This window comes from Peromyscus leucopus, chromosome 1, assembly GCF_004664715.2.
Source record: "Peromyscus leucopus breed LL Stock chromosome 1, UCI_PerLeu_2.1, whole genome shotgun sequence".
Lineage (NCBI taxonomy): Eukaryota > Metazoa > Chordata > Mammalia > Rodentia > Cricetidae > Peromyscus > Peromyscus leucopus.
Genome location: NC_051063.1, coordinates 190,849,034 through 190,866,905, shown reverse-complemented (window position 1 = coordinate 190,866,905; position 17,872 = coordinate 190,849,034). Strand labels below are relative to the sequence as shown.

General features: G+C 40.7%; 1 long non-coding RNA gene and 3 pseudogenes across 1 annotated transcript; all 4 read right to left on the bottom strand.

Moving 5' to 3' along the window:
* Nucleotides 1-17,872, bottom strand: part of LOC114686605 — a 290,182-nt pseudogene that overhangs the window by 143,879 nt on the left and 128,431 nt on the right.
* On the bottom strand, nucleotides 3,597-5,190 carry LOC114687668 (annotated as a pseudogene).
* The window catches only part of LOC114687667, a 38,859-nt pseudogene continuing 29,038 nt past the window's right edge, over nucleotides 8,052-17,872 (bottom strand).
* Nucleotides 9,128-11,431, bottom strand: LOC119087315. Its single transcript, XR_005090736.1, has 3 exons — nucleotides 11,344-11,431; nucleotides 9,810-9,960; nucleotides 9,128-9,213 (listed from the first exon to the last, which is right to left on the bottom strand). It is a non-coding gene; the product is annotated as an uncharacterized LOC119087315 (long non-coding RNA).

Below are 17,872 nucleotides of genomic sequence, written 5' to 3'. Positions count from 1 at the left end.
TCCTATATTCTGTTAGCAAGAATCAATTCAAATGATTCTATTAAGAGTTAAAGTTGTAAGACTGAGAACATTAACTATATATAGCACCATTTATATTAATTCAAATGGTTCTGTTAATAGTTTGCTTTGTGATGTAAGACTGGGAGAATTGTGACTATGTGTAGTAATATTTGTTAGCCTGTTAATGGTAATGATGAAGCTAAGGGATTCTTTAAGTTTGTGATTGCATTAAGTTTTTGGTTTAAAGAGGGCTTGATGCAGCTAAAGACTGCTATAGTCACCTTGGACCTAATCCAAAAGAGAAATGCCATCTTTATCATCCTCTACTCCCACATTGCAAGGTATAACAGCTATGGAGATTGCTGTAAGCTATTAATGAGTTATTTTTTATATATTAAGAAAGGAGGACCTGTGGGAGCCCGTTTTCAGGTTCCTCATGGCTTTACCCATCTGGTCCACATAGAGGATAATTAGGGCCATGGGCCTGAGTGCAGGTGTCTGAGATGGTCTGCACTTGCCTGTGCTGGGGGAGGAGGTCTGTTGCTCCACCCCTTGGCATCTCTATAAATACACTGGGGCAGAGACAGTTGGGGGCCCATTGGAAAAGGTTCCAGGCCCTCTTGAGGCTATCCTTTATTTTCTGTCTGTTTATATCCACAATCTAAATCCTTCTATCTAATATTTCCTGCTGCTCACACTCAAGAAAATTCTGGGGAGCTGTGGGATTGGTGGGCAAATGCCCCACAATCCACCACTGCTAGGTGTCTTAGCTGGGGTCATCCTTGTAGATTCCTGGGAGTTTCCCTTGCACTAGGTTTCAACCTGACCATGAAATGCCCCTACTTTCCAATCATCTCTTTCAGTAGTCTCCTCCTCCACTCACTCCCCAACCTAGCCCCTCATGTTCCCATCTGCACCTGCCCCCAGTCTACCCATGAGACCTCTTCTATTTCCCCTTCCCTGGAAGATCCATGCATTTCCTCTTGGGCCCTCCTTGTTACCTAGCCTCTATAGGTATTTGTATTGCAGCATGGCTATCCTTTACTTTATAGCCAATATCCACTTATAAGCACCTCTAGACTGCTGGGATTAAAAACATTTATGACCACACCCTTTGCCTTTGGGGGTTTCTAAGCTGTATTTGAGCAAGACCAAGTTGTTACCTTCTGGATAATTACAAGGTTTATTTTGAAGGTAAACAAAAGATGGGAATTGTTTCAGAGCATTTTGTTGTTGTGGAATATTTGATCACACTGTATGAAAGGCATTTTCTGATTGGTTTAATAAAGAGCTGAATGCCCCATAGCTAGACAGGAGGGAACAGGCGGGAATTCCGAGGAGAGAGAGTAACTGGAAATGAATCTAGGTGCCCTGGAAAAGCCAGTGAGCCATGGAGCAAGTCATTATGGAGGAAAAGAGCCATGTGGCAGAATATCAATTAATAGAAAAAGGTTAATTTAAGTTATAAGAGCTAGTTGGGAACAAGCCTAAGTTGACGGCCAAGCTTTCACAATTAATGAGTCTCTGTGTCATTATTTGGCATCTGGAGGCTGAAAAGAAAGTCCAACTACACTTTACTGTATCTTTCATGTTTTTTTTTTAACAAGGCGAACACCAAACATACTTTCTTAGACCAAAAAAAAAAAAAAAAAAAAAAAGCAGCCAGAACAAGGCACAGCAAGCAGAAACAGACATCAGCAGTCAAAGGGTTAGTGCTACACACAAATACAGCACCTCTTTTCAGTAGTCTGACAATAGCCAGAGGGACATAACATAACCCTTGCAGCAGCTGGCGTGGCCCCAGAAGCGCTCACCAGTGGGTACAGTGCACAGTGACAGACAATGAGAGTGGACTTGGGTACTGTAGTGCAAGTGTCTAGGACAGAGCTGAGAACTCAGTCTGACGCTGAGGAGCAACACTAGAATCTGATGGTACTTCCCGAAACGGTCACTCAAGTTGTATTACGTACTATTCTAAGTGACAAAAAGGTGCCAAGTAATGTTATTTACAGACATCATGGTTGTGCAGTACCTTTAAATCTGCAATTTAGGTTTTCTATGAAGAATTAACTGCACTAAAATGCTATAAACTGTACTTAAGTAATTTGGCCAAGAGCTTACAACAAAGAGATAAATACTGCTGTCCAAATGATAAATACTGCTGTCCAAATGATTGTTTATAGTTTAATAAAACTCAATATCAGCAACCAGTGTAGTCACTATTATTTGATGTGTCTGGGCATCTTCTAGTCTCATTTCACTCCAGGTTCACAAATTCAAGGGCACAGGAAAAGATCCAATTCTGATGAAACAATATGTGGACTGCACATGTCAACTTAGGAAAAAAATCCAACCGCATGCCTGTATGAAGTCACAACGCTCATCACAAATGAATACTGAGGGCTTTGAAACAAGACTCTACTGTGGTGGTATTGTGTTCCCCCAAAATATTGTGTACCTTAATAAACTTATCTGGGGTTAGAGAACAGAAAAGCCACTAGTTAGGCAGTGATAGCACATGCCTTTAATCCTAGCATTCCAAGAAGCAGAAATCCATCTGGGATCTCTGTGAATTCAAGGCCACATTGGAAACAGCCAGGTATGGTGACTTCACGCCTTTAATCCCAGGAAGCAAGCCTTTAATCCCAGGGAGTGATGGTAGAAAGCAGAAAGGTATATGAGGCCTGAGGACCAGAAACTAGAAGCATTTGGCTGGTTAAGCATTCAGCTGGTTAAGCTTTCAGGCTTTGAAGCAGCACAGTTCTGCTGGGATTCATTCTGGATGAGGACTCAGAGGCTTCCAGTCTGAGGAAACAGGACCAGCTGAGGAACTGGTGAGGTGAGATAGCTGTGGCTTGTTCTGTCTCTCTGACCTTCCAGTATTCACCCCAATAACTGGCCTTGGGTTTGATTTTATTAATAAGAACTTTTAAGATTCCTGCTATACTCTACTACTAACCTTTAAGTCTTAAGTTTTAAGAACTATCTTAGAGACATTGGTTTCCTTGAGAGTCTATCTCTGGGAAGAAAAGGAGACTGACCATAAATCACATCAACACTGCACAATGCCCTCTGACCAGAAAAAAAATGGATTTTTTCCTCTGAAAAGAAGGCAGTCTTTTCTTTACTTATTTGTTTTGGACTTTCAAAGCTTGATTTATAGTTAAGTACAAACATAACTACTTTTGGAAGGTTATAGAAAAATTCTTCGAAAAAAATAATTTCAAACATTAGTCACACTGTTGAAACACCCAGCCAATATTAATATTTTGTTCTTCAGTAAGAAATAGAATTTTTCATAGCAAATGCTCCAGAGTTGCCTCACTCAGGTGTCACAGGCATTTAAAACTAAACTGCTTGCTAACTTGCTGTATTTTCACAGCCCTGGACACCTGCAATCCATCTGTTGTTTCTAGGCACCTTTGCCTGTGTAGCAGAAGATCCCACTGATTAGAGGCTAATGACTGGGTTTACGTTCTGGGTGAAAAGTCTCAGCAGCTGACTCTGTGCTTCCTATGGGTGTACTGAGAGTGCACATGAGTGTACTATGAGTGCACATGAGAACAGACCTAGGTAATGCACTTTGGGGACAGGGGTTACTTTGCCTTGACTGGCTTTTGCTCTAACCAGCTGTTTATAGTGACACTCTTTAAAAAAAAATCCTGTAACACTGATGGCAGAGGGAGCCAACCGATCCCATCATACATAGTGCACCTGCAGATCACTGCAGGGCAGATATACTGCAGGATAGAAAGAAAAGTCCTAGTCAGTGATATTGTAAGCAATGGTTCAAAAAACATGCAAGATCTGGGGTCTTTGTAATGTTCCAGAAGCCCCGTGACAGTGGAGGAGTGAAACATGCCATGGTTGTGGACATTGAATGTGAAGTTGTGGTTCCACTGTTCCATTCGGGCGTGCAGCGATCTTTTGTAGCGGTGGAAGCTCCCTGAGAAGAGGTAGTCCTCCTGTGCCGAGTCCCTGAGCAAAAACGTGCCTTTAGGTTTTCCTTCCAGAAGAGCTTCTGCTTCCTATCGGTCTATCACACCCCAGTAACAGAGATTCCCTGTGATCTGAAGCAAATCCGGCACAAGGCTGTGCATGTAATTGATCTGCATATGAACTTTGCAAGTTCCCTGTCTGGTAATGAGCCAGTGGCTGTCCCTGGACATCTGGCGCTGCTTCTGCCTCCGTGACTGCAGACACAGGGTGGTTGAATTCTCTTCTGAGACACAATTCATTTGTGGAACTGCAGAACCATCTCCACTTATTTCAGTCATCCCAGGGGCTAACTTTGGTTCCAGTTTACACAATGGATTGACCTGTGCACTAGCTTCAAATGTGTGTGCTTGTTGCATTGGGAAGGGGGTCCACCCCTTCCTCGATACTAAACTGCCTTCTCTCTGGGAGGCTATCTTCTTCATCTTCTGGAAAAACCAGTGAGGGATCCAATGTATCAAAAAAATGTTGAATGTGAGCTTATGGGAACTGTATGCTGTTTAATCAAATGCCACTTTTGTGCTAAATCTGAACCAGCAGGAAAAGGGCATTTCTCCAGCATTAATTCAGAAAGATGAATTTCTCTTTTATTGGAAAAGAGAGGCTTGACTGCATGCTGCAAGTTGTCATGGAGAAACACAAACCCACAGTGTCCTGGATCCTCTGCCTCAGACAGCGGCTCCTGACCACTTGGCTGGAAACACTGTCCATGTCTAGCATGGAGCTGACGTCGTAGTGCTGCTCTAGCCTCTGAAGACTGCTTCGAGTTCTACCAAACTTTGTCTCAGTATCCAATGCACTCTTGGTCTTTGTGGAGCAGGAATGTTTCTTCTTTCCTCAGCATCGGGTGTGTTGAGAGTAGGAGTCTCTTCAGGCAAGCCTTCTGCCCAGGTTGGCACACGAGTCACTGTCCTTCTCGATGCTTATTTCAACAACCTGAGCCATCTCCACAGCACAGTTTTGGTTTCCTCTTGAAAAAAATCTTTGAAAGACAGTCCCAGCTGTCAGACAACACTTTCTCTTAAGGGACTGCTCTGCTGCCGGGGAGCGGATCTCCCAGATTGACGCTTTTCTCTTTGACAGATAAACCTGCTGGAGTTCATGCAAACACTCACTTTGGCTTCCTCCTGCATGGCTGAATAGAGCCTGGCACCTGTGTTTTAAGTTGTTCCGCATTTTCACCTCTTTATCCATTGATTAGAAGAGCAACAGCCTACTTCCCGCAAGCTCCCACATGCCTGGTACAGTGTGAAGGGGCTCAATGTCTTGCTCTTCTACATCGAGCCATCCCAGGGCAAGGACGGTGCCACCTGTACCGAGGTGCAGAGGTGCCTGCCCGAGGAGGACTGCACAGGACTGCACCAGGAGTGGAGACCTGGTCAAGGAGAGGCGGCTGCTTGTGGGCACTGTATAGCAAGACTTTTCCTGGTCCTGCCTGGCCCACGGTTAGGACAAATCTCTCCCACCCACCAGTCCCACAGCTGCTCAGACCCAACCAAGTAAACACATAGAGACATATTTTTATGAACTGTATGGCTGTGACACGCTTTTTGTTAACTGTTCTTAAATCTTAAATCAACCCATTTTTATTAATCTATAAGTTGCCACGTGGTTTGTGGCTTACCGGTATCTTAACATCTGCTTCTCATCATGGTGGCTGGCAGTGTCTCCTCTCACCTCAGCCTTTATTTTTCAGCATTCTCCTCTCTCATCCTGCAGAGAGGAGAATTGAGAGAACAGGAAGTCGAGGGAGGGATAGACGCCAGCCTGCTGTCCAGGGAGCATCATGTAAAGGCAACAGGTAAAGCCATGGACCATGTGGCGACATATAGATTAACAAAAATGGACTGAGTATAAGAGTAAGAGCTAGACAATGGTAGGCCTGAGCTAATGGCAGAGCAGTTTAAATAATATAAGCGTCTGTATGTTTATTTTATAAGTGGGCTATGGCACTGCAGGGGCTTGGCAGGATCTGGAGAGAAAAAACTCCAGCTACAGCACTGGATACTGTGGGGGACACTCAGAGCGGCCTCATTGAGGACACCTGTGGCCAGGCAGGACAGGCTGGGGCAGCTCCCTCAGTGACAGACCAAGTCCCACTGTAAGGAGTGCCATCCTGGGCTCCTGCCAAGTCAGTGCAGCCTAGCTTCCTCAGGATGGAGACTTGAGAACCTAGATAGGCAGGATGCCCCCCCAACCCCCACCCCTTCCCGGCCACCTCCCCCTTGTCACCATCTCCACTTCCCCCATCCCACCACCAGAATGGAAAATACCTCCTGGAGTGGGGGTAGGGGGGTGGGCCACCATGAATTTTTTTTTAAATGTGTTTCAGAACTAGGCAAAGGATCTATCTGTCAAACTGAATGCATTTCAGGGACAGAACCTCCAGTGAACAGCTTCAGAGGATCTGATAATCCTTCTGGCCTCCAGGCGCACCAGGCCTACATGTAGTGCACAGTAAAACGAGAAGCAGGCAAAGCAACAAGAGCTTTTTAGGTCCAGCCCCGAATAACCTTCTCTTAGGGTCTGCAGGAGAATGTACAACCAGCTGGAAATCTAATCTTTGGAATATTAAAGAATCCACATACACTGTGCTTTCAGTCCATTTACTTCATTGTTCTAAGTAAGCTAATTCTAAATCTACAGCTTCTGTTCAGCTCTCTCCTCCATTTCTCTTGTCCTCTCTTTGTTCTAGCTTAGTTCTTAGATGTGGCCGCATTCCTGCTGAGCTACTCCTGGCCTGTCACTAGAGTAGCACCTATCCCTAATCCATCTTTTGTTTAACCAATACCTTTTGTTTCTCTTGTCACCCTATGTAAATCTTGTTTCTGAGTCTCCCAAGGATACAAAGGCCTATGCAAAATTTCATTCAGGAAACCCGGAAAACTGGTACCTGATAAATCGAGGAATTTGCACTTGGCATTGTATTTTTGGGAGCTCCTTCAGGTTGTTTTGAGTATAAGGAAATCAACTTGCTAAAGTGTAAATATTGAGAAAAATAAAAATGCCCTGGGCAAAGGGAAAGTGCTTCAGTCCTTAGAGACTGGAACCCTCTGCAGCCATGAAAGGCTAAATTCATTCTTAAGGTGCCTTTGAGTCTTCTTTCTATGGATCCTTGTGAAACCACACACCTGTGCCACAATTCATGACACTTAGTTCTACTTTTTTTTTTCTGCTCTCATTCTTAGCTCCTCTCTTGCCTGACTCCTCGTATTTCTAACAGGAGACTCCTTGCCATCCGGAGAAGTTTCAAAACCCTCATGGTCATAGCACATTCGTAGAATTGATGATAAGGAGCAGAGTCATTACTATAGTAACACAAGGTCCCAAGGTCTCAGGACTAGAGGGAGGGGGTGCAGTGCTCAGTGCCACAAACTCTGAGACACAGCTTTTTATCAGCAAACTTGGCAGGTGAAGAATTGGCAGGCTTTTCTTAGGGTGTTTTGTGTTAGACACCTGTGGCTTTGACCTATTGTATAACTGTAAAGTTTTAAACTTATGATCTGTATCAAAAGGCCTTTAGTCTAGTTTGAACTTGCTCTGAGGTAAAAATGAGCTAAACGTGTATAGTTTGTTAGACTGAGGAGAAATTATTATTCTCTGTGTTAGTCTGAGCAAATAGAACAAAGCAGTCTTTAAGTGTCTATAGTATCACGGGAAAATGGATCTGGCTATGAATCATATCCTAGTATATTTTCTATATATCAAATTATACAGATAAATGAAAAGTTATCTACCTGATCACCCACAGATATATGTGCCCATAAGACTGAGATGTAGTCATGAGATTACATATATACATTTTATGAAAATGCATGGTAATGGGAAGATATCATAGCTGCTATTGCACAAGAAGTTTACAACAAAAAACAGCCAATTCATTCAAAAGGCAGTTATTCCAAAATGCCTTGCATGATGGTTTCCTCCACCAGAATCCTTGGTTCTGACAGGATGACCTTCTGAACACTAGTTGTCACTTGCTGTATACTCCCATGGCCTTCTGCTACCAGCAGCTCTCAGTAGCAAAACACACGTACACATGAAAAGAAATAAGCTTTTACTAGAATAACATTTGGAGAATTTTATTTTGGCATAAACTCTGTGATATTTTCTAAGATTTAAACCTCATTAAAGGCTTTCACAAGTTTCTTGTCTTTATGTTTCTATTATATATACTGTTGTGATTTGTAAGGAGAAAATAGCACATAAATGCTATATCACATTATTTACAATGCTATTTTTCATTCTAGTATGAATTTTCTGATGTCTTCTAAGTCTTGTAATATGTATACAGAATATGTCATAGTTTGCGTTTGTAAGGTTTCTTTCCAGTATGAATTTTCTGATGTGCTCTAAGATATTCACACCTAGTAAAAGATTTGTCACATTCCTTACAACTATAAGGTCTCTCTCCAGTATGAACTCTCTGATGTCTTCTAAGATGTGAGTCCCGGGTAAAGGACTTGTCACATTCCTTACATCTGTAAGGTTTCTCTCCAGTATGAACTCTCTGATGTCTTCTAAGATGTGAGCAAGTTGTAAAGGATTTGTCACATTCCTTACATTTGTAAGGTTTCTCTCCAGTATGCAATTTCTGATGGTTATGAAATGCTGACAACTGTGGAAATGACTTTCCACATTCCTTGCATTTATAAGGTTTCTCCCCAGTATGAAGTCTTTGATGTATTTTAAGACTTGAATGCTGGGTAAAGGATTTTTCACAAACGTTGCACTTGTAGGGTTTAATTCCAGTATGAATTCTCTGATGTACAGTGAGATACGAGGCAGTCTTGAAGCATTTCCCACATTTTCCACACTGGTGTGGTGTCTCTCCAATGTAGATTCGTTGTTGCAAAAGACTGTATGTAGAGCTGAAATAGTCATGATATTCTCCCTGCCTGTGCTCTTTCTTTGCAGTGTAGAGTCTCTGATCTTGAGTAATGTTGGAACACAAATTTAAAGATTTCTCACAGTTTGTAGATTTGCAAGGTTCTTCTCGAGTGTGCATGCTTTCATGTGTATCTGGGTTTGATGAGTCAATAAAGGCATCCCTGTGATTACTGAATCTGCTATTATTAGAGTTTTCTGTAGTTTCAGTCATTTTATAAAGTGCACATGTGGAGGGGTCATGAAGCACTTTGCCAAGCTCATTACACTGACAAGACTCTGTTTCAGTCTTCACATGTTGATGGACAGAATGACATTTGCAATAGCTCTCTGAAAATAAGTACAATTCAGGTTAATAGGACTTGTTACAATAATAAACATGTGACAAATGACTGTCTCCCTAAGTTCACTTTTAAGATAAATGAACCTGAAACTATTTAGATTAGAACTCCCAATAGTGGACATTTTTCATTCATTGTAATTATATGGATTCTCATAAAAACAGCATGACAGCCTCCAAAGGTCAGTGCTTTATAACAGATATCTCATCTTTTTTAAAAAATCTCTAACTGGGAAAAAGATGTAAAAAAGAATTGAAAGCCAGGGATTACTTTTGGGGGCTGGAGAGAAGGCTCGGGAGTTAAGAGCACTGGTTGCTCTTCCAGAGGTTCTGAGTTCAATTCCAAGCAACCACATGGTGGCTCACAAACATCTGCAATGAGATCTGGTGCCCTCTTTTAGCCTGCAGGCATAAATGCAGGCAGAACACTATAATAAATAAATAAACCTTTGGGAAAAAAAAGAAGAATTAGCTTTGGGATAGAGCTCACTGAGTGATTACATTTAGAATACATGTCTCTATCTTTAAATATTTCTTCTCAGAAATTAATGCAGAGTAGTTTAATCTAATCCTAGGTTATACTTACTAAGTGATAGGAAATGAAGAATACCGTTCAGAAGACCCAATTCCTTTCAAGATTAAAGTCTTAGCCGGGTGTTGGTGGCGCACGCCTTTAATCCCAGCACTCGGGAGGCAGAGAGCCAGGTGGATCTCTGTGAGTTCGAGGCCAGCCTGGTCTACAAAACAAGTTTCAGGACAGCCAGAGTTACACAGAGAAACCCTGTCTCGGACAAAAAAAAAAAAAAAAAAAAAAAAAAAAAAAAAAAAAAAAAAAAAAGAAAAAGAAAAAAAAAAGATTAAAGTCTTACTTAAAAGCATCAAAGGGTTTATTTTTCTATCTAGAAAAGCACACTCGATTCTTCAAATGTAATGGATGCAAAGACAGAATTCTGGCAGACATCAGAGGCTCTAGATCATTTGAGGCAGGGTTGTCATGGGCAGCTATTGCTTATTTCTAACCTCTACTGTCTCCACACACTGCTATATATTTCTTAACTTTCCTCATAGGATTATTCTCAAGTCCACTTTATACACCGACCCCTGGGATTATTTCCCAGAAGGGTATCTGTGTATTCTCCACTGGGAAGAAAATGAAGGATATAATATGAAGATATACATACAAGGAATGCAATTACAGAATAATCCTACTTCATGAACTCATGTTAGACTTAAAATTTTGTAAAATTATTTCAATCTGATTTCAGCAGAATCAAATAAAACTCTTTTGTACTAGTATTACGTCACCATAGTTCAAGTGCAATAGGCACAATACTTCTAACAGCTATTACAACAGACTGATACATCCTGGAGCCAGGCACTACACTAAGTTAAATGATCAGGAATCCTTTCAAGTGGCATTGAATATCACAAAACCATTCTCAGCTCTTGCTTTCTCTTTCACCTGAAGCCTTCACTGTTCTCCTGCTCATTCACGAGCCCACTCTAGTTGTGGCTACTCTCTCCTCTCTCCACATTCCAGCGCAATTCTTTCCAGACAGGTGATCACGCCTACCTCTAATACATAATCCACATGTTCTTTGAGGCAGGTGATCATGACTACCTCTAATACATAATCCACATGTTCTTTGAGGCAGCCCATGACCCATGCTAGAACTTTAGAAAGAATACAGATGTCTAAGACTGTACTGAGCTCAGTACATGAAAACAAAAAGCAGAGGAATCTAGGCAAGATTTTTTGATTGATATCTGTTGTCAAAGTCTTCAGTATATTTAGTATTTTCAGTGTGTATATCTTTGAATTTTTTTCACAACTAAAATCATATCAATTGCAATAATGGACATAGAGCTTGAAGATAAAAGTGGAAATATTATATGCTAGTAAGCTTATGGATGAATCTTGGAACCAAAATGAAGGTTGGAGAACACCTCTGGAATGGGAAATGGAAAGAGAAAACTAAATAGCATAAAGATGTTTTTGCCTACTACTAAATTTTGCCTTATCTCCTATATCTTTTTCAGGACAGATTAACAGATTTTACATCTTATGAAGTCAACAAACAAAAGATGGGTTAGGAATTCTACAAGCAAAATGTTCTCACCCACAAAGACCAGGTTGTTGTAATTCTCCAACATCACATCAATGTACAAAGCCCGCTGAGCAGAGTCCAGGCATTCCCACTCCTCCTGGGGGAAGTCCACGGTCACATCCCTGAAAGTCAACAGACCCTGAAACAAAAAGTATGGTTTGATCATGTGCTACCTGGAAGTGCTTTACCAGATATAAGGAGATGGAATGTAGGTGAGCTAAGGTAATTACTCAAAAAGATGATTTCCAATACAGTCATTCTCTCACAAATGTTCTAACTCTGTGAAAACAGGATAAAACAATAGTCTTACAAGCAGTATACATGAAACAAGAAATACATTTAAGGCCTGCACACAGTTATCTATCTTTTATTGGATGCTGTGCTTATGTTACACAGGATCACAGCAGACATGTCTCAGAAGGAAAATTCATGATGAGGAAATGTGCTTTAAATACTGTTCCTATAGATCATGCTAAAACCCAAAACAGTCCTGTGTATATTTAGGCCTTACATGACTCTATTCTAACGGGCTCAGTTGTGATGTTTAAACACATTGTACTCTAGGTACAATGCTATTTCATTAAATAGCAAGGGGCAGGGATAGAAGACAGAATATAGGACTGATTTTATAGCCCAAAATTTAGTTTTTTTCCACCCTAACAAGAATTGTAACAGCACTGTATACTGTCATTTTAACAGTAACATATAAGTAGTCTATTGAATTAATTTTATGAGAATATTTGTGCCACTAAGAACAGATAAAAAAAATCTGCATCAGACATATTTGCTATAATCCAAAATTTTCCTAATAATATTCATAAGCTAATAGAGACAAATAACAATTTCAGAAGTTTTGAAGAATATGTCACTACACGCCCAAAGAGCAATAAAAATTGAGGGAAGTCCAAAAACACATCAGAAAATGTTTAAGGTAGAGCTGTATCAGTGACATTTTGGATACGGTTCATAGCAAGAATTTACCAAAAGTGAAATTAACTAAATACCGAGGAAATAAAACTGCAAGTCAATAAATGGTCAAATGAACTAAATAGACACTTTTTAAAGACAGGACCTCAAATGGCCAACAAACATTGCAAAAGTGTTCAGGATCCCAAAAAGGCCACCATAGAAACAAAAATTAAAACTACTCGGAAATACTGCCTCACCCTAGGTAGAGTGGCTGTCATCAACTAACCTGACAATAAATTTTCCAGGGGATATGGAGAGAAAGAAAACCTTATTCACTGTTGATGAAGGGATGGTACAAATTAATACAACCATTGTGGTAATCAGTTTAGAGATAATGAAAAACCTGAAGAGAGAAGTAGCAAGTGACCCAGTTCTTTCACTCCTGGCTGTATACTCAAAGAACAACACATCCCACTACGAGACATTTATACCCCATGTTTACTTGTGTTTTAATCACCAAAGGAAAAGTACTGGAATCAGAATAATTATTTATCAACAGATGAATGAATAATGAAAACTGAATAAAATGGAGAACAATTAAGCTGAAGAGAAAAAAAATATATAAGAATCTGGAGGAAAATGGATGGACCCAAAAATGTGTAATATTAAGTGTAGTCATACCCTTTTAGAAAGGAGACACCACATTTTCATTCATAGGCAGAATGTACCCAATAATATATGTATATAGAAACGATGTATACGTGGACACAATATAACATGGAGAAGAGAGAACAGGAAAAGTTAAATTATCAGGGTCTGAATGCAGGTAATGAACACCAGTTATGGAAAAGGATATAAAGCTAAGTGCTTTTCAAGTTCTAATTCTGTCAAATGTTTTTGGGGTTTTGGTGGTAGATAAGGAAATCAAAATATATTTGACTGTGGAAATATAAAATCCCATGTGAGGCTCCAAAGCTTCTGTTCCCTATGATGACTCTAACTGTATAAAAGGACATTGAGTTGCATAGTCTTTGGGTCTGTTTAATTTCAGTGTGTGATTTTGTTGTTTGTCTCTCGGCAGAATTATTCATAATATTTTTTTTTAAATTATCAGAAGAAGAAAATTAAAGGCCTTTAATACATCAAAGTATAACATATTTAGATAAAGAGTGGAAAGGACCACTGACCTGAGACATGTTTACTGGAGAATCAGCCATTTCTTACTGTTTCTCTTCTTCGAGTTTCTCTTTCAGGAACAATCAATAGATGGTTGCTTCCCTTTCAAATCAAGGGGTCAAAATGGAAGAGTTAAAATTAATACTGAAAGCTGTTAGAGAACAATGTCAAACCACATGAAAAGACCCAAGCAACAGAATTTTACCAGATGTCTAGTCAATGATCCCAAAACCAGGAAGGAGAGCATGGAAAGACATTTGAAGCTTGAAGAGAAAATTACCATCAAATATCTAGTTACACAAAGAAAATTACTCTCTTAAAATTGATGGAGACTTAAGTGAATTTCAAGACAGTCAGCAAATAACACAATTGATTTCACTAAAGCAGCACTGCAGATAATAAATCAGAGGCAAAATATACACAGGAGAGTCAGAGAATCATCCATGAGAACATGGGAAATAATAAATTTCATGTAAAGAAGAGAGAAATACAGGAGAACTGGAGAGTAATCATCCATGAGCAAGACAATAAACTACTATTTCTTAAAAAGACGGAAGAATACTACCAATAAGCCAACCAGCAACAAACAAACAAAATCATAGGAAATAAAAATGCCATAAACAAAAAAACTCGCCATACTGAAAATTAAACTAGGCAATCCTCAAGTAAACAAACCCCGAATTTAAATAAATTCAGCACATGACCCAGCTGTTCCATTCCTTTGTACAAGCTCAAAGACTTGACATCCTGCTCCACAGACACTTGCTCACCCATGTTCATTGCTGCTCTACTTATATCTACAAAATGGAAACAACCTAAATGCCCTCCAACTGACAAATAGATAAGTGGAAGTGTGGTACGTATACGCTATGGAATACTATTCAGCTGTAAAGAAAATTAAAATCCTGAGCTCTGCAGGTAAATAGATTGACTTACGAAAGATCATACTGAGTGAGGTAACCTGGCCCCAGAAAGAAATGATGCATGATCTCTACCAGAGAAGTTCCTAGCTACAAATCTTGATGTGAGTACGCAACTTGGAGTGACTGTAGTACCCAGAAAAGTGAAGAGATCACTGTGGGGTGTGGGAGAGTAACAGAGATGGAGTAACAGGGAACAAGTGATCCGAAGGGGAAATGGAAAACAGGGGTGAGGATTTAACTATGCAGAAGGGACAGATATGAACACAGAAGAAGGAGGATAAAATAACAGTAAGGATGTCTGGAAAATTCATAAGGAATCCATCTATTCCTTGATTCTTATCCATCCATCCAAAAATTCCTATAATACATCTGTCTCTGTAAGAGACACTTTTAAGTATAAACGAAAATCTCCCAAATGGACTGATGATTCTCCTCAGAAGGGCCTTAGAATTTCTAACAAAATGACCAATACTAGGTGTAAGAAGCCTGCTTTGAAGTTGTTGGTCACACTTGTCCAAGAGACTTCCAAATATTACAAGGTATTGCTGTTGCCCATGGTTTCCTCCTAGAAGTCGGTGAGTCCCTAATGTTGAAGAAGCCACATATTACAGACACAAATCCAAGAGAACGCCAGATGGACATGACCTCAACACCTCCTCCCTGGGGACTAGCTTTCATGGTATCAGAAGGCAACATGCAACTTTTCAAAGGTGGGAGCCAGTCAACAGTCCTGCCCAGCTATGATGCCTATGAACCACAACAATGATCTGCACTGCATGATAGCCCTAGGGGTGTAAGAGTGGTACACAGACCTTGGTGGTAATCAACAGCTTCTAATTGGATTAAGACCCTATCAACCAGAGAGAAATCATGGCTGGCACTGGAAACCTAGCCTGATTCCCCATGGCGAGTAAAGGCATAGATCTTGGAGGAGAAACTACAACCAGTACTTTACTAAATCAGCATAAGTCCCTACTGCATTCTAAATATTGATCCTTATTGCCAACAGACAATACGAGACAGTATAGATGGAGTTTAGCAGGCTGTAAATATACTTCCTGATTCTTCTCAAGACTCTGTTGGCATTATTTTCAGGAACGGAGACATTAACCTAAAAGATAGAGAATATGCTAGAATACCAAAAGCTCAAAAACTCTGAATACAATAACTGTAAAGGTATTAATTTTCATTACTTTTACAATATATTAAAATCAAAGAAATAAAAATGATTTAATAATGGCATGAATACATGATCAGTGATGTGAATGAATAAGGACAGCATCACTCACGTGCATAGTCAAATAAAATTGTATTTGACTTCATTATCAGTTCTTCTGTAGAAAGCCTGCTCATTAGGATAACCCTGAGGAGATTTTTCTCAGTGGGAGTCTCCAGAATTATTTCTAGTGAAACAGAATGTGGGAAAACTGATTTCATGTCCCACTTCCCCTTTCCATTCCTTCACCAATGTCTCCACCATACCTGGATCCTTAGCTACTGTCTCTTCTCTCCTTCCAGGTCACTTTGTTCTGCTGCACAGGTGAGCAGGTCATGGTGATCAGTGAGACCTGCACATGAGAAAGAGATTGTTCAGGAAGCACCTGGATTTCTAACACAGTACTGTGCTCAGGAGATGAAGAAAAAACTAAATACAGGATTATAAAATGATTCCCCAACTGTCCTGCAGGGTCAGAATACTGAAAACAATTAGAAAGCATTTTTAGTTATTGTAACTTGAATCCCACTTCCAATCACAGCTCAGTCAAAACTCAGGCAGAATAGTACTGAATGATTTGGGGAGAGAATATTACATACTAGTGAGGTTCTGTATTGATCATGGACCAATAGTGATGAAGCCTTACACCTCCCAAAGGGACACACACAAAGAAGAGAGAGCACTTCATGGAAATTTTCTTTTTTCCTTTGAGGATTTCACTTTATTCTGTGGGATGTGAGACTCATCCACACAAAGCTCACACACTGGCAGATTAGTTTGTCAAGAGATACTGAGGGAGACTGCAACCAAATAAATCTCAGCCACAGAAACCATTCCGCTGCAATTCCGCAACATCCAGTGCTAGTACAAAGCCCTCAGGGAATGGTCCAGGCATTGCCCCTCCCGTCCACAGTCACACCACTGGCTGTCCACAGATCACAAAGGAAAAACAAAACAAAACAGTTTGAATCATCCTGTTGGTGCACACCTTTAATCCTAGCACTTGAGAGAAACAGGTGGGTGGAACTCTGTGAGTTCCAGTCCAGTCTGGTCTACATGGATGAGTTTGGGCCAGACAGAGCAACACTGTGAGTTCAGGTCTCAAACACAGCAAACACAAGAACAACAACAACAACAACAAAAAAAAAAATCACAGTTTGTTCATGTGTCCATGGACAGAGTGCTTTTCTTAGACTAGGGAGACAAAGGACTATTGTAGACATTTTTCTGATATAGATGAGTTATTGTAATTATTCAAAGGGTGTTTTCTAATATAATACTACATTATAATGCATTCGAATATCTTTTTGTTGTTGTTTTATATTTTCCCCCCGAAATAGGCTTTGTCTGTGTAGTGATGGCTGTCCCTGAAGTCACTATGTATACATTGCCAGCCTCCAACAGACTGCACCCACCTGCCTCTGCCTTCTGAGTGTTGGGATTGAAGGCCTGTGCCACCAGTCCTGGCAAAGACACTTTTCAGAATGCTGTATTTACATCCCAGTGTGCATATGTCTCAGATGGAAAATTAATGGTAGATAAAAGTTTACTTTTAAAAGTTAATGTTTACAAGTATATTGTGGAACTCGCAAAAAAATGTACTTTCAGATTCAATGAAATTTGCAGGCGTTTCTTTTATGACTATAATCCAAGAGCTCTTGACGAATCCAAGTCTCCGGGTAAATGTGCCAGTCTCTTGAGTAGGGAAATGATATAACACAGAAGTTAGTACAGATGATTGTAAACTTCAAGAGCTTTGTCGTTTCCATCATTGCAAAGAGAATCGTGCTTGCAAATCTTAACAGATACATTCAAATATCCGATTATTTTTACAAGAATATTTTAGCAATCAGAAGACTAATTGAAAACAAAAAACAGGCTTATTCCATATGATCTAAAGCACACCATAGGGAAAGATGTTCACAGTAGAACTTCAGAGCCGGCTTCCTTATGAACAGCAGAGAAACTGCGCACACCCCGGTCCCTCCCCTCCCGTGTCCCAGCCCCGCAGCTCCTCTGACCTGGGAGGTTCCAGGGCCGCCGGGCTGCGGTTCCCGCCACTGCGCTGCTGACTGGTGACTTTCCCAGGCCGCCCCGCGCGGCCACTGCGGCTCCGGGGAGATTTCAGTTCCGGGGAGGTTTCGTGTCCCCGCGACACCCCGCCGTTTCCGAAGCTCCCAGGTCTGCACCACGCGATTCCCCACCGTGCCGGCCCCCAAGCAACGACAGGGATGGGCATTCGATACTGCTGGCTGTGGTTCTCTCCAACTTCCCCGGCTCACATTGTGTCCCAGTTTTCGTTTACTTCAGTCCTCCA